This window comes from Schistosoma haematobium, chromosome 1, assembly GCF_000699445.3.
Source record: "Schistosoma haematobium chromosome 1, whole genome shotgun sequence".
NCBI classification, from domain to species: domain Eukaryota; kingdom Metazoa; phylum Platyhelminthes; class Trematoda; order Strigeidida; family Schistosomatidae; genus Schistosoma; species Schistosoma haematobium.
The window spans coordinates 5,877,714-5,893,651 of NC_067196.1; positions in this window are offsets into that span (position 1 = coordinate 5,877,714).

Below are 15,938 nucleotides of genomic sequence, written 5' to 3' on the forward strand. Positions count from 1 at the left end.
AAACTATAAACTGAGCCTGTTCTATGACGTAATATTATTCATATATTTTCCACACTTTGTGGTATTATTTTTGTGTCCTTGGGTTTTATCTCTATTGCTTATGAATACACCCAAACTGTTCTAGCGAGGTAAGAAAACTATGCGACAAACAATGGGAAATCAGAAACATATTCTTTCAGTTATATCTGAAAACTGCTAACTGAAACATGGATATCGCACAGCATCAAGGATAGGGAAGTTAGATTGAAGTACATTATACTTTTCTGATACGATGGGGTTGTCTGACTGTGGTTCAGGTCGGTATTAAGTGCATTTATCATTTCTGCTATAATAACAGACGTGTTCATCGATTGTGAATCTGCAATGATGTCACTGTTTAAGTTATCAAACCTTACGTAGTAGTCACTTCATTATGGACAACGACTCGTTCTATTGTGACGGTCAGTGGTTACCGCTTAGGACTTCCGAAGAATATATCTGGACCACCAAGGGAATAATACATTCAAAATGAAAAGCGGAGGGTTACGTAGGGCGACCACACCCATACGTTTGTGTCATGCCACAATGGTTAAGTGTTCCGCATTCACCATTTCCGACCTTCTCTAAGTCACAAACGTTAAATTGTGTGGTTGAGAACCAATACCACTACAAACCAACCGACTGACTAAGGTTAGACTAGCCCTTCCTTAATACCAAATTGCAACACGGCTCACAATATAAATGTTGTCAAGCGTGCAAGAGGTCGTTAGTCAACGAATTTTCTTCCAGAGGTCCTTCAGACAATCCTTTTTATCTAGGCTTTCCCAACAGGCACTATCCGTTCGCTCATTGAGAACTAATACCACCCGTGGGTACACAACGTGGAGTTGGTGTGAGAATATACATACACAGTCATATGAAAGCTTGTGTTGCTTCAATGTGCTCGGTGGAATATTGTGGCCCTCCATAGGTTCTAACACCAAAAAGATAAAATGTTACAGATTATATTAAAGTTACCACTCATAGGGTTCAACCGAATACTGTTGGCCAGAGATTTCAGAACTTCACAACTGAATCTCAATAAGTAGGTTACAACTCCAGTAATGGATAAGAACACCAGTGGGGACAATCGAATGTACTTAACACAAAATTACAGGACTTGTTAATAAAATCTAACAATCATAAAGTAAATGCTTAATTTGCAAAATATCCACCAGTTGTCTCAAAATGACTCAGACTTCATTGTTCTTGTATTTTCATACAAATTGCATTCTGTTCCCATTCTTTACTGTTCGATCCTCTTGTCTCTCTGCTTCTAGACCTTCTGTTTCTGACTAACATCATATACTACTTATGTCGATATAAGTAGCACACACCACACTCCTACAAAGTGGTTCCACGGCCATCAAATGTTCAGGATTGACTGAATATGTGTGGCGCCAAGGAATAGAACAAGGATGGAAAACCCTTAAATTTAAATTGTTTGAGGATAAATTTTAAGCCTCTTGTTGCGAAGGTCCATGCCAACTCACCAATAGGGAGTAATGACTATGTACTTACGATCTCGCCTGGTAGCACATCAAGTATATACTCAAGCATTTTTCAATTTTGATGCTCAGCGAGATTGTCCAACACCTTGAGATATCTAGTTGTGGACATTTACAGAGAAGCCAGTACTGGCAATGAGCGCGATAATCGTATACTTCAGGCGTTATCCGGCTCTATTCGTCATGGGCACACTCACATCCCGAATTTAGGGAACTTTAATCTTTCTGAAGCCAACTTCATTGCACACACGTTCATTGAAGGTGACAACTCTACTAAAGGTCATTTTTTCCAACTTCATCGAAGATTTTTGATTATTCGAAGAAGTGGAATTGGCAACTCTGTGGAGAAACAGTCGGATGCCTTCATGCTTAGACTGCGTCTCCATCAGCGAAAAATCTCTGATTGGCAACCTCTTAATACTGGCTCTCGTGCGAACGAGCAATTACACTTCCATAGCCTTCAATCTTACCAACAAAACTGTACTGAAACATCTCACCAACGGCAGGCGCTTGAAGTTCAAACGTTTGGATGTGTCAGCCTAACAGGAAAATCTACGGCAGTTGGAACGGGAAGTTCTCTCTCAACTTAAGGCGAACACCCATTGGGATTTTTACTGAGCACGGTTTTACGAAACTACAACCAGCCCATCTCATTAGTGTTCTCTAAAAGTCACAAGCAACATGCAGTCATGAAGAATCACAATCTTCAAATGCTAAGACCCAAAATCTACTACTGGGTAAAAAACAAACGAACTAATAACAACAGCGCGTACAGGCAGTTCAAACAGGCAAGAAACTGACGCTTAGAGGCGATAGGTAAAGACAGGCCTCAGTGTCAGGTCAAGCTAAACGTTAAATGTGTCTCTGATCCAAAAAGCTTACTCTGGCGTGCACCCTCTCTTCGACAAGCCGAATCCAAAATATTCCAGTCGTTAGGTCTTAGTGGCCTGATCAACAGAAATGTTGATACATTTGAGCTCCTCACAGAGCAGTATTTTTAAACATTCCAACCGCTACAAACTACATCGACGAGAGAGTCACCTCCAACGCAACAGGAGCCTTAGGAATGATCTTGATCTCTGACTTAATGTGCCAAATACTGATACGTCTAAACAGCGACACCTCAAATTGCCCTGGAATGATTCACTGTTCTATATTAGGAGGAATGGCTTCAATTTTACCACAGCTTTGTGGGATGTCGTTGCATTCGCCAAATCACGCCACGATGCTAGACAATTAGAGGCTGACTCACACTACGCCGATTTTCAAGGGAGGCTGACGCAGAGAACCTGCAAGTTACCGACCGTTATCACTTCTCCTAGTACCCTAAAACTTACGTTGCACTTAATATGCGATGATTTACATGACTACTTAATATCCGCAAACTTCTTTTAACCCCATCAGCATGGTCCCAAGAAGTGTCATTCCTGCATGATCAGCCTTATGACTGCAGTGGGCAGATGAACAGGCAATCTTTGTCGCAAGAGAAAGGTTGGTGTTATATACATTGACTTATCAGAAGCTTTTGATGAAGTTGTAGAATTATGGTCTACTATGATACTAGCACTGCTCTTATAATAGACCTAATCCTAAATTTGTAGATTTGTCATGATATAACTGCCTAATCTATAAGATCTTACGTGGAAGTCACACCATCGACTACACCAACTCACTGTATCGTATCAATTATCAATATATGATGTAGAACAAGGTTAGGCTAGAGAAAGAACAATATATTTAATATGAATAGAAGATATAAAGTAACATTGAGATGGACCACGCCTGCATGGACGAGCCATGCCATCCGATCAAACCCAGTCCATTCAATTCCTACTCCGCGCCTTCTCCATTGTTAGGTATTTCCCCGAGTTAAATATTGAATATCTATTTTCTGAGTAGTCTCGTGTTCACAGCTTTGTGGATTGTGTGGCTATTGTCCAATGCCACTACACTACTCTCTCACCAGAATCAACGTGATGTTGGTTCGATACCAAATTGGATGGGATTGTCGCGCGCCGGAGGTTACCAAGGATAATAAGGATCCTCCGGGTATTGATAAGCTGAAAGATAAATCAAAAAGGCGGCAGCATCTGGTCGGGAAATACATGTAATAATTTTTAAAAAAATCTGCCTTCATGCTTAACACACTTAAAATGACAATTTGGGTGAAGATTATTTGAGCTATAAAAAATGGGATTACAGTAATAATAATAAAACAATGCGTGTTAATAGCCGTTGGTTAATAACTTGACGTATAGGTAGTAAGTATTTTGTGTTTAGAAATATTAAAGTAATGAATATTGTAGAAATGTTAATATTGGTATTAGTTTTGGTTTAAATTATGAAACCAATTTACAATTATGCCGGTAACCTATCCATATGTGATTTCCAATTGCATCTGTATTAGTAGGCTAACTGGAAGAACAAAAGTATTACCATGGAAAAGAATTCCAACTAGTGTTCCAGTTAGTTTGATACGGTTTATTTAGTTACGGGGAGATTTTCTCAACCTCATTTTTACTTGACCGTGATAGAATTTAGTAATACTACTAATACACATGAATGTTCATCAAAACAAAATTTAAATACGTGAGTGATGATTATATGAATTTTGGACAGATAGCTAGGAACAAATCGTTAAACATGAGTGTATTCGTAAGAGACATGCTCCAGACTCAATGTTCTGATCTGTGGCAGACTATTTATTTGTACTTATATTTGCCGGCTGATGGTGCATACAAGTTAGTTGCAAGTATGCAGTTTATTATAAGGCGGAATACGATTCAATTGAGATATAGTGATTATAAGTTACTGAAATCAGTTAAGCCTGTGTCACATTACTAAGTGATGTGGTATTGCAAGATGTATTTAGCTAAATAAGTTTTTACAAGATGATTAATAGTGAGTGATGCTCATGTGATTATCAGGGAGAACATAAGTTGTAACCAGGGGGAGTACACTCCCAACTCATGTCTATGATAATGGCTTGAACCTTAGTCAGTGTTGGGGTAAATTCGACATTAATGTTTTCAGTTTGCAGATTTGCTCGACTGCTTATACTGATTATTTGCTTGCATGATTGTGTCGCTAAACCATCAATTAGACTGACAAGGTTTTGAGATATTTACTGAATGAGCAACTGATAGAGAAACATACTGTAATCATCTGTGATGGATGAAGATAAAAGAAAAACAACACTAGTGATAATTGCAAGTCAATTTGCTGACCGATTTTGTTAATAGTTTCATTAATTTTATCAATCATATTACGTGATTGCCAAGTCATGACAATGCTTTATGACGATATACTGAAACTATGGAATTTAACTAGTTTTAGTGTTGATTGAGGATTAGTCAGTGGAAAAATAGGTATTGTTGCTTTAGGTGATTCGAAATTATCAGAAATTTATAACGTTAAAGAATCCGAGACGTCTAATTTAATTATAAATTTCAATTCAGAAATATTCGTTTAGTGTTAATTCTAGTAGGCTACGGAGTTTTGATTTTAAACGTTTGTTTAGCCAACAGCTACCTGGGGATTTAGTGCAGTTGATAGTACCTAAATTTTTAATCTTATTATCTAAACTATGTTCGCATTTTAGGCTGCTAATATGATAAACCAATCCATAAACCCAAATACGATTAGCAACAACGACTATGATGGGTTTATTGATAAATGTTAAAGGCGATTCAGATTATTTCTAAATTTAGAAGACATGAAGATATAGTGTAACGTATGTACGGGCCAGGTTAACATGCAGGTTGTTGACGTATATGACAATTTAAAAATAATGAACATGACCAAAAAATAATTTTAAAGTTAAGACTGCTTATGAAACTTCAGGCAGGAATATGACGCGTTATAAACATTCCATAAGAAGTTAGTGCACTTAGCCTAGGGTCACTTACAAATATATGGTAAAAGCAACAGGAAAGGATAAACATGTTAGGTACAAAAAAAATCATCCAGTAAAATGGTTGAACTCGCCTGAATTATTTTTGAAAATATATTATTCAGTGGACGACATATATAACGCCATTCGTAAGAAGTAGTAATGATCCAAAAGTATCCAGAATAAAACATGCAGTATGGCAATTAATTCCAGGGTGCTTGATGCTGTTGACGTTTTTGCCACTCGCTCGGATTAGAACAACCGAATGAATCCAGATAATTGTGCGGTCACCATTGAACGAGCCATCTAAAATGACCTTATGATTGCAGAAAACCTATGGCTGAAACTCACCGTATGTTTTTAGAGAAGTGTCATCCTTGTTGTTTGGCAATGGAACTCGAGAATTTGAAATTAGGCAGGCAGTGGTCGGAAGAAAAGATATTACAGGATAGTGTATAGTTTAAAACAGGATGAGGTAATAAGATAAGGAACACTGAATATTAGATCCAGGTAACTATTTAGTCCTTGCTGCATTGTTAGTCAATGTATATTTGCGTTATTTACTGGTCATATTTGCTAGAGCTTGATGCTTAAACAAGCCTATGTCGCTGAAGCATGTAAATGCTATTAAAGCTTGTTAACGAACCATCAAAGCTAATTAGTTAATATAGACGACCAGTTTTTATTATCGAATGAGCTAGTAAGTTATGTGAACTAATAGATAAAACATTACGATAATATATGTGACCATTAATCAAAGGACTATTAGAATACTGGGTTTACAAAAATAAAAACCGATTGAGAAGGTTAAGGTGGAAATAAGGATTAACAATAATAGGTTGCGTTTCTTTAGTTGGGCTCACCAATGTAGAATTATGGTCCACTATGATACTAGCACTGCTCTTATAATAGACCTAATCCTAAATTTGTAGATTTGTCATGATATAACTGCCTAATCTATAAGATCTTACGTGGAAGTCACACCATCGACTACACCAACTCACTGTATCGTATCAATTATCAATATATGATGTAGAACAAGGTTAGGCTAGAGAAAGAACAATATATTTAATATGAATAGAAGATATAAAGTAACATTGAGATGGACCACGCCTGCATGGACGAGCCATGCCATCCGATCAAACCCAGTCCATTCAATTCCTACTCCGCGCCTTCTCCATTGTTAGGTATTTCCCCGAGTTAAATATTGAATATCTATTTTCTGAGTAGTCTCGTGTTCACAGCTTTGTGGATTGTGTGGCTATTGTCCAATGCCACTAAAAAGTCACCCATATATACCTCGTCTATAAGCTGAAACGGCTAGGTATCTGGCCATCGTTAACAAACTGGTTTACTTTAGATCTAAATAATCGACATTTAGGGTCAGGACGAACTTCATGTTCTCTCAGTCTACAGAGTGTTTTAGTGAGGTTCCTCGAGGCTCAGTACTGGGATCTCCGCTTCTCTTAATTTATACAAATGACCTCCATCAACAAGCATCGTCCGATTTCTTGCTTTCCATTGACTATATAAACATTTGGTGAGACTTTTATTACCAAAATGATAAACTGACACTCCATGAGGATCTGTCTCGGCCTCAAATTTGTGCGAAAATCTTGGGACTCACTTTCGATACTTCAAAATATAAAGTAGTCCATGTTGTAAATTATATACACAACGTTGGTAACTCCCCTCTAGAGGCATACCCGGTTGACAAAGATCTAGGAGTTTTGTAGCACTGATTAAATATCTTAAGCTAACTTCTACAAAAATGCCCTCCAAAAAAATGTGCACTGGGAACGTTGAGGCGCACTTTTGGCCAGTTCTACTGTAGTACTTTCGAGTAAATGTTTGACAGTTTCCTCTCCACCCCACTTACAGTATGAAATAAAAGTGTTTCTTCCTTCAATCCGAAAAGACAAAAATACTGTGGAATGTATCCAAAGTTGAGCCACGTTCGAGGACTCAAATTTAAACCCTATGAAAAACATCGTAAATCACTGGATCCTTACCAAAAAGAGTATAGGCGTCGCAGAAGTGACATATTTATCACTCCTAAACATCCCCCTATACACCTACTTAACATTGTGGTGGACCAAACAATATATAAACGCAAAAGTATCAACAAAGTTAATAGCAATCAATAGTAATATTAATATTTACAAGTTAAATGTTACAAATGCAATAACAAATAAGGGACGGTACATAAATCGGCTTGTCGTTGCGTGTTCTGTGGAGTTTTGGTCTCAAAAATCCACACTTATAAATGCGTAATAATTCCACAGAGGTAAATATGACGCCAATAAGTTTCTTTGATGTAGGATATTGTAGGGCCAGTGAAATGTCACTGAGCCCTAGCCAAATCATCCGGCAGTTGGATCACTGAATGTCGAACAGATCATCGCTCCCTGCCAAGGTCATGTACAAGCAACGCGCATTAGTTAATCATATGCCATGGACTGGCCCATGCGGCAGTGGTCTTACTTTCGCCTGTATCTACCTTAACTAATATATTTCTGTAATAACGTCCTCTGTGTTGTACAGTCTTCAAAGTATCTATGGTACCTTGATACGTCAATGGGGTAGTCCACATAAGGTGCTGACCACGAGGTGTGACTTCGACGTTAGCTACTTTATCACACCATTCACGTCTAACTCGAGTAGGCCTCCAATCATTTCGACATAGATCATCTACGCTGGTGATTTACACTGGTGAGCAAGACTTCGAATAACGCAGTCTATCACTATGATCTTTATTTTTGCATTCTATACTTATTCTTTTTCATTTTTATCATCGTCTATCTTAATCTGTTACTGTGAACTTTCGTTGCTTCATGTCAATGTTGATTAGCATTTAAACCTAAATAATTCGTTCAATCGACAGAACTAACCAATCAACTACGATTACAATAGGCTATCATGGTTCTTTAACAAGCATTAGCAGCATGTAAATGCTCCTGTGTAATATGTCTTTTAAAATATCAACCACTCGTGAGTATAGCCACAAGGCAACACGAACGCATATCTCTTTGTACCTTATCCACCGGTATAAATAAGACAAGATTAACTATCGACTATAAATTCACCTTTCTGCTTAACCACTATCCACTAGAATGTTCTGCTTTTTTACCACTGCCTGCCTAATTTCCAATTGCTGAGTTCCATGGCCAAACAGAGGATACGAATGCTAGAAATTCACGATGAGTTTGAACTATAAATTTCCTGCGATCTTAGATCTCGTTTAGACCGTTCGTCAGTCTACAACGCTGTGTTAATCGAAAAATTTAATCAACAGTACCTCGTACATAATCCAGATTCAAACTATTGCCTACTTCATTACTTAAAGGCAAGAGTAACCCAGGCGAGTTTCATAATTTCATTAGATTATTTCGTACTATATTTATGATGCGTGATAACATTTCGTAGTTTCTTTCACGTAAACTAGTCATATATTCTGTCACTGCCGTCAAGTTTTAGTCGAAATCATGTACATTTATGACTCGTTAGTCGACATACTGTGGTAAAACATATTGCATGTACACGAGCACGCTTAGTCCGTGTCCCAAGTGCACACGTTGTCGTACTTAATATGTCACTTAACGCTAGGTAATAAGCTTTGTATCAGCCTTTTACGAAATGGCCACGTTACCTGGATCCTCTAAACCTTAGTTACATTGGTGGTTACCATTTTAATTAATGTTTACTATACCCCTTGTATTTGCCATTATTTCACACGGTAAATCATGGCTCGATTTTCATATTACACGACAGTCATTCCAATTCCATTTTCGGTATATTTGTATACAATACGGGTTTGGAAAATATCTAAACGTCCTCGAAAATTCTCCACGAACCCAACCATAGTTTTCGTATATGTTTTTATTCACACATCCAACTGTTACGCTAATAATACCTAAACGACCGTTCAGTGCAATTGTTAGTATACGTAAGAACGATGTTATCTAAACTTGACTTTATAATACATCAGAACTATTGCAGTTATTCTACTTCGACGTCGTACTTTATTTTATGAAGTATTGTTTCCTCGTGGCTGTTATCTCACCGATGATTTCGGTACATCAATCGGTTGTTCAACTACTCGACGATTTACAACCTGTCCAGTTCAATTGGTGGTCTGACGACAATATCATTCGCGCGAATCATCAGTTTATGCAGTCGAGCGAATCTCCTGCAAACTGAAAACGATATTGTCGCCTCTATCCCAACACTGACAGCGTTTTTCAAGGGTATCATTGACATGAGTCCAGAGTGACACTTTTGTTTTCTTATGTTCTTTTCGATATTTTTCTGTTTACTAACCGAACAAACACGCAGCACTCACCGTTTATCAACTTTTAGAGACTTCATCGTGCCACCTTTGCTGTCGATTTGTAGCCTTCAACCCTTACTAACTGTAGCAGCAGTCATCGACTTTTCAAACTGTGACTACAAGTTGGTCAATAGATTCGCACAATGAAATCACGACCACTCTTCACGGTTATACTTCTGTACTTACGGTTAGTCTGTTAGATATAGATATAACTAGAATTCGACACTAATTATTAGCTGTCAACGACACTGTCCGACTTACAACTTTAAACTAATGACAGTACAAACAAGGACATCGATTGATAATACACTTATCCTACTATCGCTATAGCATCATTACTCTTGCGACGGACTTAACGTTTGTCATCGGAGGAACTGAATTGCTTGTCAAAGCTATATATTTCAGCGCGACTTGATAGAACAATTAAACGCTTTGTTCTTTTCATTATTTCTATGGTTAATCGCTTTACGTTTAACCAACGTCCTACTAACATATTATGACTCGCTGTTTCCCGACCAGTTTCTGCCGCCTCCTTTCCATTTCTTTTACAGATAAGCAATACCTGGAGGATTTATAATATTCGTTTGGCACTCTCTGGCGCGCGACTGCTCCCAACATGTTTGGTACCGATTCAAACGGCCATTGAATCTGGTGGGGGAGTATTGTAGGGCCAGTTAAATGTCACTGAGCCCTAGCCAAATCATCCGGCAGTTGGATCACTGAATGTCGAACAGATCATCGCTCCCTGCCAAGGTCATGTACAAGCAACGCGCATTAGTTAATCATATGCCATGGACTGGCCCATGCGGCAGTGGTCTTACTTTCGCCTGTATCTACCTTAACTAATATATTTCTGTAATAACGTCCTCTGTGTTGTACAGTCTTCAAAGTATCTATGGTACCTTGATACGTCAATGGGGTAGTCCACATAAGGTGCTGACCACGAGGTGTGACTTCGACGTTAGCTACTTTATCACACCATTCACGTCTAACTCGAGTAGGCCTCCAATCATTTCGACATAGATCATCTACGCTGGTGATTTACACTGGTGAGCAAGACTTCGAATAACGCAGTCTATCACTATGATCTTTATTTTTGCATTCTATACTTATTCTTTTTCATTTTTATCATCGTCTATCTTAATCTGTTACTGTGAACTTTCGTTGCTTCATGTCAATGTTGATTAGCATTTAAACCTAAATAATTCGTTCAATCGACAGAACTAACCAATCAACTACGATTACAATAGGCTATCATGGTTCTTTAACAAGCATTAGCAGCATGTAAATGCTCCTGTGTAATATGTCTTTTAAAATATCAACCACTCGTGAGTATAGCCACAAGGCAACACGAACGCATATCTCTTTGTACCTTATCCACCGGTATAAATAAGACAAGATTAACTATCGACTATAAATTCACCTTTCTGCTTAACCACTATCCACTAGAATGTTCTGCTTTTTTACCACTGCCTGCCTAATTTCCAATTGCTGAGTTCCATGGCCAAACAGAGGATACGAATGCTAGAAATTCACGATGAGTTTGAACTATAAATTTCCTGCGATCTTAGATCTCGTTTAGACCGTTCGTCAGTCTACAACGCTGTGTTAATCGAAAAATTTAATCAACAGTACCTCGTACATAATCCAGATTCAAACTATTGCCTACTTCATTACTTAAAGGCAAGAGTAACCCAGGCGAGTTTCATAATTTCATTAGATTATTTCGTACTATATTTATGATGCGTGATAACATTTCGTAGTTTCTTTCACGTAAACTAGTCATATATTCTGTCACTGCCGTCAAGTTTTAGTCGAAATCATGTACATTTATGACTCGTTAGTCGACATACTGTGGTAAAACATATTGCATGTACACGAGCACGCTTAGTCCGTGTCCCAAGTGCACACGTTGTCGTACTTAATATGTCACTTAACGCTAGGTAATAAGCTTTGTATCAGCCTTTTACGAAATGGCCACGTTACCTGGATCCTCTAAACCTTAGTTACATTGGTGGTTACCATTTTAATTAATGTTTACTATACCCCTTGTATTTGCCATTATTTCACACGGTAAATCATGGCTCGATTTTCATATTACACGACAGTCATTCCAATTCCATTTTCGGTATATTTGTATACAATACGGGTTTGGAAAATATCTAAACGTCCTCGAAAATTCTCCACGAACCCAACCATAGTTTTCGTATATGTTTTTATTCACACATCCAACTGTTACGCTAATAATACCTAAACGACCGTTCAGTGCAATTGTTAGTATACGTAAGAACGATGTTATCTAAACTTGACTTTATAATACATCAGAACTATTGCAGTTATTCTACTTCGACGTCGTACTTTATTTTATGAAGTATTGTTTCCTCGTGGCTGTTATCTCACCGATGATTTCGGTACATCAATCGGTTGTTCAACTACTCGACGATTTACAACCTGTCCAGTTCAATTGGTGGTCTGACGACAATATCATTCGCGCGAATCATCAGTTTATGCAGTCGAGCGAATCTCCTGCAAACTGAAAACGATATTGTCGCCTCTATCCCAACACTGACAGCGTTTTTCAAGGGTATCATTGACATGAGTCCAGAGTGACACTTTTGTTTTCTTATGTTCTTTTCGATATTTTTCTGTTTACTAACCGAACAAACACGCAGCACTCACCGTTTATCAACTTTTAGAGACTTCATCGTGCCACCTTTGCTGTCGATTTGTAGCCTTCAACCCTTACTAACTGTAGCAGCAGTCATCGACTTTTCAAACTGTGACTACAAGTTGGTCAATAGATTCGCACAATGAAATCACGACCACTCTTCACGGTTATACTTCTGTACTTACGGTTAGTCTGTTAGATATAGATATAACTAGAATTCGACACTAATTATTAGCTGTCAACGACACTGTCCGACTTACAACTTTAAACTAATGACAGTACAAACAAGGACATCGATTGATAATACACTTATCCTACTATCGCTATAGCATCATTACTCTTGCGACGGACTTAACGTTTGTCATCGGAGGAACTGAATTGCTTGTCAAAGCTATATATTTCAGCGCGACTTGATAGAACAATTAAACGCTTTGTTCTTTTCATTATTTCTATGGTTAATCGCTTTACGTTTAACCAACGTCCTACTAACATATTATGACTCGCTGTTTCCCGACCAGTTTCTGCCGCCTCCTTTCCATTTCTTTTACAGATAAGCAATACCTGGAGGATTTATAATATTCGTTTGGCACTCTCTGGCGCGCGACTGCTCCCAACATGTTTGGTACCGATTCAAACGGCCATTGAATCTGGTGGGGGAGTATTGTAGGGCCAGTTAAATGTCACTGAGCCCTAGCCAAATCATCCGGCAGTTGGATCACTGAATGTCGAACAGATCATCGCTCCCTGCCAAGGTCATGTACAAGCAACGCGCATTAGTTAATCATATGCCATGGACTGGCCCATGCGGCAGTGGTCTTACTTTCGCCTGTATCTACCTTAACTAATATATTTCTGTAATAACGTCCTCTGTGTTGTACAGTCTTCAAAGTATCTATGGTACCTTGATACGTCAATGGGGTAGTCCACATAAGGTGCTGACCACGAGGTGTGACTTCGACGTTAGCTACTTTATCACACCATTCACGTCTAACTCGAGTAGGCCTCCAATCATTTCGACATAGATCATCTACGCTGGTGATTTACAATATAATGGGAATGACACTGCAGTCTGAAATGAGGATAATATCCAGTTTAGAACGCAATTGACTTGGTAACGAGCGAGAATAGAACAATGGGTATGTGCGTAATAGTGTATTTGTGAACAACCGAAAATGTGTGTCACGCTATGTTAGAATTGCAACGGAAAAAGTGTTCAAGGTCGTTGACTAAAACAACACGTACAGTCATTTAATGATAAATGTACATACAGTGAAAAATTGACAAAACAAATAGAAATAACATTGAAAACTATTTACAAAATAAGGTTGTCAGGTCTATCTCCACATAGCTCCCCCCAGAGTGTCCGGAGCTAACACTGGTTACAATAACAATAATAAAAATTTTATACCAAAAAAAAATATTTACAATACTAACCAATTAACAATGTGGAGATGCGCATGACATGTACGTTAACAACATACAGTGTGTTATTGCGTGAAAATAGCGGTGATGTGGCATAGCATGACAAACAAAAGTAATAAGAATACCGTCATTTAAAAGCTTGGTTTGCTAACAATGGTAATAATGTGCAGACCGTTAGTGACCCCCCAAAAAAATGAACTGCTTATTTTTTTTGAGTGTGTGTGTGCACAACAAATGAATAATTAAATAGAGTTTACTCGTTTATTATTGTAACAAATTTTTTTCTATGAAAAAAAATGTGACAAAACGAATAATTGTGGGAAAAAAATACGGTTAATTATGTACACTGTAAAAAAAAGGGAAAAAAAATCATGGATTTTGTTGGGAAAAATCGGGTGAGTATAATCGTATAGTACATCAGTAATTGTTTGTTTAGATTTTTTTTATTCGGCGAAATGTACATAACGTTTGGGTTTTTTACGGCTCTGCCTGAGCGCGTTAAACAAGTAGGTTTGATACTCAGTTTTTCTTCCCTATCTGCTGCAGTGGTGGTTTCTGGACGGGGTTGGTTCAGTGAAACAGTATGTTCTTTGTCAAGTTGTGCTTCGTAGAAAGCAGGCTTTATTCTATCGATAGCGATAGTCTCTTTCTTTCCACACTTGTTGATTATGAAGTGTTTGGTCGTTCTTTTAATTACTTGATATGGTCCTTCATAAGGTTGTTTCAATGGCTTTTTAACAGCATCAACTCGAACAAAGACAAACTTGCATGTTTCTAGATTTCTGTTGAGTTGTATTCGATTGTTATGTTCACGAGGCGGTATGGCTTTGATTCGTTGCATGGTTTGCAGCAGTTGGCTAGCAAAACGACTTGGGTCCGTTGGTGTTAAAGTGTTCGGGTCCACTAGTTGACCTGGTAATGTAAGGGTTGTACCGTAAACTAGCTCAGCGGCTGTACAACCTATATCTTCCTTTATAGTTGAACGGATACCCAGGAGTACAAGTGGTAATGCGTCACTCCATTTTGTCGTATCATCTTGTGCCATCAGCGAGCTTTTTAATTGGCGGTGAAATCTTTCGACCAAGCCGTTAGCTGCTGGGTGGTAGGCTGTTGTTTTGATGTGGTTCACGCCCAGAAGTCTTGTGAATTCCTGAAATAAGATAGACTGAAACTGGGGACCACGGTCGGTAGTGACGATAGAAGGTACTCCGTAATTTGCTATCCAACGGTCAAGGAATACGCCGGCTACTGTTTCTGCAGAAGTATCAGCAATAGGGCATGCTATGGCCCATCTTGTGAACCTGTCCACCGCAGTGAGAATATGAGTGAATGAATTAGATGGTGGCAATGGACCAACTATGTCTAAGTGGATATGCTGAAAACGTTTTTCCGGCAGGGGATACTTGCCAACTGGACTGATCGTGTGCTTCTGAATCTTGCTGCGTTGACATTGTAGGCAGCTTCGCGTCCATCGTTTTATATCTGAATTGATTTTTGGCCACACAAAACGCTCAGTAACCAATTTGATTGTGGCTCTGATTCCTGGGTGAGAAAGGTCATGCAGTTGATGAAATACCTGTCGACGACATGCTAGAGGTACAAAAGGGCGATTGTTACCCGTTGAAACATCGCAAATGATAGATGTATTTGAGAAAGGGATGGGTACTGGTTTAAGGTTCAAGTTAGACTTCTCCTGGCAGGCCTTCAAATCTGCATCGTCTACTTGTAGTTTTGCGATGGTTTCTAGATCGATGTCTTGTTTACGTAACAGGGTATTTACGTCCTTACGTGACAATGCGTCAGCTACGACGTTGGTGTGTCCTTTGACAAATTGGATATCTGTCGTAAACTGGGAGATGTAATCCAGTTGTCGTGCTTCGCGAGGTGAATGTCGGTCGTACGATGTGTGGAATGAGTAACATAAAGGTTTGTGATCGGTCATGATGGTGAAAGTTCGTCCTTGTAGTAAGAAGTTAAAGTGTTTAACGGCTAAGTGGATAGCAAGTAACTCCCGTCCAAAGGTACTATAGCGTTCCTGGGCTGGTGACAATCTTTTGGAGAAAAACGCTATGGGGGTAGTCATATTGTTTACCTGTTGTT